Source organism: Odontomachus brunneus, unplaced genomic scaffold (assembly GCF_010583005.1).
Source record: "Odontomachus brunneus isolate Ranch 3 - 2012 unplaced genomic scaffold, Obru_v1 Obru_scaffold_277, whole genome shotgun sequence".
Classification (NCBI taxonomy): Eukaryota; Metazoa; Arthropoda; class Insecta; order Hymenoptera; family Formicidae; genus Odontomachus; species Odontomachus brunneus.
This window is the reverse complement of record NW_022639727.1, coordinates 165,436-173,875: the sequence shown is the minus strand read 5'-3', so window position 1 is coordinate 173,875 and position 8,440 is coordinate 165,436.

Genomic DNA, 8,440 nt, shown 5'->3' with positions numbered 1-8,440 from the left:
CGCAATCGCGACAGAGAAATTCGGCAGCGCGAGTTAGCGTCGTGACCGGCGGAGGTCACGACCGCCACGTAAGCGTTCGGCGGTGTGTCCGCGTCGACGGTATAACCGGCGGATGTTCGGCGTGTTTGCTAACGTAGGAATGAATCCGTGAGCTTGTCCCTCGAACGCGCGGGAGGGACGCGAGCCCTTACCGTCGTCCAGGAGGACGGCCGGGTCTCCGCTCGTCGACGCCTCGCCCGCTCCGTGCCACGAAAATCACTAAAATTTATAGTCTTCGTTCCTTTCGGAGCGGACTCACCAAATCTTGAGCGGAGCGGGGGCAGTCGGTAGCTGGCCTCGGCGGTCCCTCTGGACTCACACGAATGTGACCCTGGATCTCGCAGCGGTCTTACGGTCGAAGGTCGAGTCGTCGGTGCCTCGTCTTCTAGTCCTCGGCTCTACGGATGGCGCGTCCTTCACACTCTAGATACCGTATATTTGGCGAGATGGGCGACAAAAGCTCTCGAACGGTCGTTGTCGTCCCGTTTTATTTGAGGTGTTTGAACTCGCTTCCGACAGCTCTTGGGTGCTCATTGGCGGGATCTTTCCCCCGTTTTTCGATCTCAGATTCTGCACAGCTGTTGTCAGTACGTCAGGCTTTGGAGCTTTCTTGTTCGTCTGACCTTGGCTTTAGCTCCTTTGCGGCAGCCGTTGTTTGCGTCGATCCACGAGCTTCGCGGCGTCCTCGCTCGGATCGGAGGACGCTCCGGGTCGCGGAGAATGTGCTCGCCGATTTCCTCCGGCGGCAGCTATCCTCCGCTCGTCCGCGGTGTCGATCCACTCCGTGCTCGCGGCTTCCTAGCGACAGCCTGTGATCGCTCCCCTTCGGCAGCTTCGCCTCGCCGTTCAGGATGTTGCTGAAACAGTTCTGTGTTAGGTTTTCCACCCTGTGGGTCCCTACTGAGTCGTATTATTAACGGAAGCGGTTCACCTGCAGTAGCAGGTTTTGCGGCCGTTCCTCTCGCAGGCTTTTTCTCTCCCACGGCGGTAGCAGTCCTCCTTGCTGGTAGCTTCTTCTTCCTGACTCAACCTCGATGACCGTATTTATACACAAAAAATATGATTCGAGGGCTGCGTAGGCTCGCGTCCTAAACGCCTTACGGCTAGGACGCGACATTCGCCTGCAGCCGGGAAGCTCATAATGCTTCCTTACTATCGACTACGAGTGACGGACAATATTTACTAATCGTCACGTCACAGTATCTGAAATATTAAAGAAGAAATAAAATGTAATGTATTAAACAATCTTTAGTTAAAAACTAATAAAAGGCATTTTTTAGCAAAACACAGATGACATAGTGAATTATTTAATTCTTTTTTAACACTTTCAAACAACAAAGAATGTATATAATGTCAATATAATGTATTTTTTAATCTTATTACCACATATCGAAAACATGTTGAGCTGTAAAGCTGTCAGGTCAATCGCTTTGAAAAGTTGTTATTTTTGTAAATAATCAACATGATGCGTCCAGATACAGGATAATACGAATACGTCTAGTTGTGGTTTGAATTTTATGCAGGAAGATATTCATGGAACCGTGTATATGTATATTGTAAAGTTTATTTTAGAAAAGAAATTGCTTTTTATTACGTATCAATATATATTTGAAGTAATCATTCATTCACTTACTTGCTGTTGCAAAAATACGGACTGTTTTTACTATTTTCCATTTTTCGGTATCTATTTCTCTGCATTCAGAAACTGCTTTGTTTATTAGTTTGTAATTTTCATATGGTGGCCAAAAGCATTCAGATTTTCCGAGTAACCGTATACAGGGTACTAAATGTAGTTCGTCTTCAAATTCAACTATAGAGAATCGGGCCATTTCACTGCATATCCATTTCATGATGCTATAAAAAATAATGCGAAGTACACACATATATCGAGAACAAAATAATATAATACATATAAAATACATAATATATAAAAAGTACAAAATACATACACACACGCATACGCATACATATGTAATAAGGAATATATTTATAAATTGTATTATATATTTTATTGCTCTTCTTTGTTAAGTATGCACAACTGGAAAAACAATGAAATCATTGCGATAATATGGCATTTTCCACATTTTACTTCGAATTTTATCACATGGCACAAGGCATACAGAAATTTCTTCGCGCATAATTTGCACACCCAATTGTTCTGATGCACAAGGATAAACCGGATTTGAATACAAATTTCCGACTACTTTCAACTTTTTACCAATAATAAAATTTCTATTGTCGTTACATTGAACAAAATTCAAAACTGATATTACAATTCCGTTTTCAAATAAAACACAATTATTATTTGAACTATTTGCATGAATTGTATATGTTTTACTGCGTAATATTTTATATTGAGAAGAAAAATTATATCCATTAATTAAAGGTCCATTTGAGTGAAGTTTTTGAAAACATGCTTCATGATTTTATGATATTTTCCCGTTTCTTAATAGGCAAATTACATTATTGATTCCGGCATATCTTCTCGATAATTGTTGAAGAGGTTTCTCATTCTTTCGAAGCATTTTCTTTATATTTGGCATATAATTTTCAAATCTGAAAGCACTAAATTCGTCAAGAGGTTCGTACTTTTGTACATCAGAACAAATATGTAGTAAATTATTAAAATTATAAGACATAAATTGAACCCCGTAAATTTGTTTAAAACATTTTAAGAAATACTCCAATAACATTTGGGCCCATATAATATTATTATTATTATTTGAAAGAATAGGATTAGCAAGAATTGTTGTTACGGCAATGTGCAGAGTTATAAAATTTATATACATATCTTCCTTTAATATGCTTTTTAATACAACAGGACCAGTATACAAAATAAACTGGCGTAATTCCGTTGCCTTCCACATTTTTATGTCTTTTATTGATCGTGGATGTCGAGCAAAATCATTCGGTACCCTACTTTGCAAATTTAATAAAGCCCCTGAAATCTGGTTTAGCAACTGCTGAGATAATTTTACAGTACGAGGGCCTTGAACCCAAAGTAATATTAATTCTTTTACAAATCCTAAACATATTAAATGCATATAATCGAGTACTACGTTAAAAACTAATCCAAAAGTAGGAATTTGCTTTAAAATTGTTTCTCCAATTTGGTAATTGTCATATTTATTGTCAGAAAAATTTTGATCGGTTCATAAATTATCAACTATTTTCATTGCTGGAAAACATAATTGCCCATCAATGTGTTCACCTTTAATAGTGCATCGTGTACAACAATTATAACCAGTATAATTTTGTATGTTTAAAACAAAAGCTTTTGCCGGGGCATCACAAATCAAGCCATGTAAATTAATCTTTACTTTAAGTCCATTGTAAAATAAGCCATTACTTATTAATAAAATCGCTTCATTAACAAAATGTCGCAAAAAATCATTGTTATTATATGGTTTGGTTTAACCGTAATATGCTCCAATAATAAAAACCGATTTTAGAACAGTGCCCAAACATAAAATAGGCCATAAACTAGAATTGCTTGATTTGGAAATTGGTAAACTATCTATATTTATAAAAATGTCAAGATTATCAGTTATTTCACCTTTAATTTTCACATATTCATTTAACATACATTTCATCATACATTTTAAAGCATTTTCAAAGCCAAAATGACAATATTGTCCGGGCTCTATTTCAACGATTACTGTATGCCTTGGCGTTTTTAATAAAGTTCGAGGATCTTTCGGAAATGAATAATTTGTGTATTTTCGCAATATAACCAAAAGTGCTAACACTGCAACATGAAAAATATTGAACATAATAGCCCAAGAAGTTATAGCTTGAATAAATGAATTATCATCATGACTTTCAATTTCACCAAGTTCAACATTTTCTATATTATAATTTATTGTTTCTTCAGTTACTTCGTTCATACTTGCATACTCAGTATCATTATCAGTATCACTTTCTATCTGTTCTTCGTTTGATTTCAAATCTATTGTATCGTTATTAATTAAATTATCACATACAAGTTCTTCACTATTGTTGATAAATTCATTTTCTACTGGCTCTAAGTTTTCAATAGTGTAACAATATGATAATTCATTGTGTCTCTATTTAAAAATTGTATTGATGTTTGATACATTAGAAATATTTAATAAATCAGAAGTTGTTTTATTACCAACAATTCTACAAATGTCTTTTAGAAAAAGAGGAGTAATTTTTACGCTTTTTATCCATTATAAATAATGTACGAATTTTTAGAAAAAAAATTAAAATTTCTATTTAAATAAAAATTAAGTAATACAATGAAATAAATTTCAACTTTCTTAAAATATGTAAAACTAAATTTTAATAATGCATATATAGAAAATTGAAAGAATATACTACCATTATTTATTTTCACAAATTAAAAAGCAATACACTTATTGAACCAGGTATCACTAGATAAGTAATGTTATAGACGTTAAAAAACTGATAAAAAAAAATGAGAAGATGCAGTTTAAAAATAAATATGAAAATAAAGAAAAAGAAAACAATGCAGAATGACAAGAAAAATAAGGAATTAGATCTTAGGAATTGATAAAATGATCTAAATTATAAAGTCACTTTGTACATAAACAAAATATTTTTTTAATTTTTGCAGTATCTATATATTAGCATTCAACGAAAAGTTAAAAAAAGAATATATATATAATGAAAAATAGAAAGTAACTGGAGAATGATTTAATAAATATAGAGAAAATTAATTATATCAAGTGCAACCTACAAGTATGTAAAGTAAGCAAAGTAAACAAAGTATCAAAATCCGTATCAAAATTTAAAAAAATGTCACGTTTTGATATACTTACATCAAATCATTCCAATGTTCTGCCTGTGGTAGTGCATGAACAAAACTGACCAAAAGTAACAATTGTACCAATATGATGCTGAGACCAGTTAATAAATGCGTATATAGAATTATTAAATAGACAAGAAAAACAGTATCAAGTTTTAAAGTTCTATTAATTTATTTATTTGAAATTAAACAAAAATATCTGTAAAATGTTATTAAATGCTTGTATATAACCTATTTTTCATATTTTAGTAAACCAATATCATTTAGAACAATGCTGTCGAAGATTTGTATTTATAGACGCAAATGTCGGCATTCACATCTATTGCTGTATTTATTCCTTTCATTTCTCATAAGAAATACTTTAGAAATAAGGGAAGTGAATACATGTACAACAGGGATGTATATCAATTGGACAGGGGGCAATTGGACACAGTCCAATCACAAGTCGCTGTTCCAAGGGACCCTACAAATGTCTCTAATTACACGGTGCTGTGATTGGCTGTGTCCAAATGCACCGTGTCCAAGTGCACCGCTCCCGTACAACAGATATGAATGCCGAAATTTATCCCATACAAACCTTAGACAGTGTTGATTTAGTAAGTAAATATGAATTGATAGGTTTTTTATTCTTATTTTATTATATATAAGAACGGATCAATTTTACCTGATTTGCAACCTAATTGATTTGCTTGCGAACCACACAATGTTATTCACAGAAAGAGAATGGAGCGAAGTACTTCTACTTATAGAGAGATAGAGACTGATAGAGATCTGAAAAGCGGGAAAGAATCTGATTGGTTAGTTGTAACATACGCCGATCGCGCATATAGCGTTCCGAGTCTGCTTCAAGCCTGTTCTACAATACATCGTATGTCGTTGTCGGATGTCGGAATGCAGCCAATGGACCAATCAGAGGATTTGTTTTTCGAGACGAATTCTCCTTATTGGACCATCAACTGTGTTCCGACGTTCGACAGCGACGTACGACGTATTGTAGAACCGGCCTAAGGTCTGGGACACAATACGCCGTATGTCGGAGTAGAATGTTGGAACGCAGATGCGATGATCCAATGACAGAATTTATTTTTATTTTCGAGAATGAGTTCTCCTCATTGGACCATCGGCTGCGTTCCGACATCCAACATCTCCCACATCAGTCGACAATGTGTTAATAAAATTTGTAAAAAAGAACCCAAACAGCACAAGATGTCCTGGGCCCGTCCCAGGGATGTCCTGAGGACGTAGAACGTCCCCAGGACATACTCTGCATGTCTTTGGATATCTTTAGGGAACAAACGCTGATTTCTTGAAATATTTATTTATTTATTTATAATATTTATAATATTTATTTATTTTATCCGGGTAGAGATGGAAATGTATAAATAAAATAGTAAATAGGTTTTTATATTATATATTACGTCGAGTATCTTATGGTTGATTTGCTATATTGAATGAATATATTTATATATGAATATATGAATATATGAATATATGAAAAATTATTATAATACCATTTCCAAATTTATTTCACGTTTTAAAAATAACTCAACTGAAAGTATTGAAAAATTATCTTCATGTGAAATATTTCAGAAATACTTCCGTTGCAACATTTCATATGACATATTATAGAATTATTTCAGAATTGTTGCACATGAAATGTGAAAGGTTGGAATGGTTTTGAAATCTTTCTGAAAGTTTTCTGCAACAATCGGTGCTGTATGGGTGAGAACAGCTATCCTAGAAATTATGAGAAATTATCATTTGAAAAGACGTCGAATGAGCAACTTTTCAACCAAACAGACTGGTGGATATAAACGTCTAAATTTTGGTCAATTAAACGGTTATGTGTCCTTCAAATTAGACTTCTATAAGACATGTATTTAAACGTCTATTAGCCGTTTATGAGACGTTTAAAAGATGTTTAAAAGACGTGTATTAATGGCTTATTAGACGTTTATTTTGTTAATCGACCACTGTGCATATGCAGATATATGCCTAGTACACCGATCATTTAATACACGTATTAAATAGTAACTTTTTTTAAAATTATTTTAATATCGATAATGCATACGTAAACAACGGGATACTAAACTTATACGAAACTTATACTAAACTTGTATGTCTTCTTGATAAATATCCAGTGTACTAGTGTAGCACACCGTTGTTTGCATGCATGGTCGATATTAAAATGATTTAATAAAAAGTTACTATTTAGTACGCATATTAAATGATCGGTGTAGGCAATATTGATTATTTTCAGCAAAAAACGTTGTATTACACAAAGCTATTTTATTAGTTATTATCTAACTTATTTTCTAAATAATATGTAGCATATAATAGCTTTATGTAACATAGTGTCCTTTGCTACAAAACATCTATAATATTTTCTGTTTATGTATTAATATGTTCATAAATTCATGTTAATACATACCTTTATTATACCAAGTGTACTTCAAAATTGTATGTTCTATTATGTAATATACGGGTAAAATAAATAAAATATAAATATTTTAAGAGATCAATTTCATAAAGTTTACAACATATTCGTTATAAACTGTGACGTGGCGATTTCGCCGTCACCGATTATGACCGGGAGACGAGGAGAACTGTGTTCGCGCCCCCTTCTCCCGCAGGAAGGGCGGCGGCGAAGAATTTGGTCTCGCACGCCTTTGCGTGCGAGATCGCGTATGTTGTACTTTTTTTTTTGTTTTATTTGTGTGCTCGGGTTGCGGCAAGTGCGACCGAATACCTCTGGCAACACGGAGCGACGACGGGCTTGAAGCGAGCGACGAGCCTAACGGGGCAGGATCCATCCCTCGCTAACATAAGCGACGGGGGCCCCGATTAACTTGCCGCGGGGCGCCAGGAAGGGTTGGACCTTAAGGACCAAATCCCGGAGGATGCCCTGGGTTACCAAGAACTTCCGGCAGTCACCTGAGCGCCCACGCCAGTTAGAGATGCCGTCGGGCACAGGATCCCGTCGACGAGGAGTTAGAGAATTCGGCGGTGTCGCGCGGGCCCTGTAAGGCGCCTGCGCTAGAGCCGTACATTCCCGCAGGACCAATAGGACCGGCGATAATAGCGGCGATCGGCGGCTGAGACCGCGAGCTTAAGGAGCCTCGCGCTCGCGGAAAATTCGTCACTGTGCGGATAGCGAGCGACGCGAGTGCTACGGCGCCTCCTGCGATTCCGAACGAAGGAGCGAGCGAACGAACGAGCGAGCGTACGAGCAGACGGAGAACGGGAGCGAGCCCTGCGAGGGAGATTTGGTGAGCTGTCTTCCGCCTGTCGTTCAGCCCGGGCGCCGAAAGATCGGGATGGTTGCCGTCGCTTCACGACGGCAGCCGGAAGGGTTCGTCGCCATCCTTGACGACCTGTCCAACCTCGCGATCGCGGGCTCAGATTCGGGGCCCGCGAGAGAATAGCCGTCCTTCCCGCGTTGCCTGCTGCCGCTTCACCGCGTTCGCGGCCGCACAGGACGGCGAGCGATTGCGTGAAAATTATGACGACTCGCGATCATCCGTAGGAAGTTGCGGGTCTCCGTTCGCGACGTGACAACTAGGGCCGGGACGGCTAGCGCCCAATTCAGCAATTAGCGTGTGACGATAA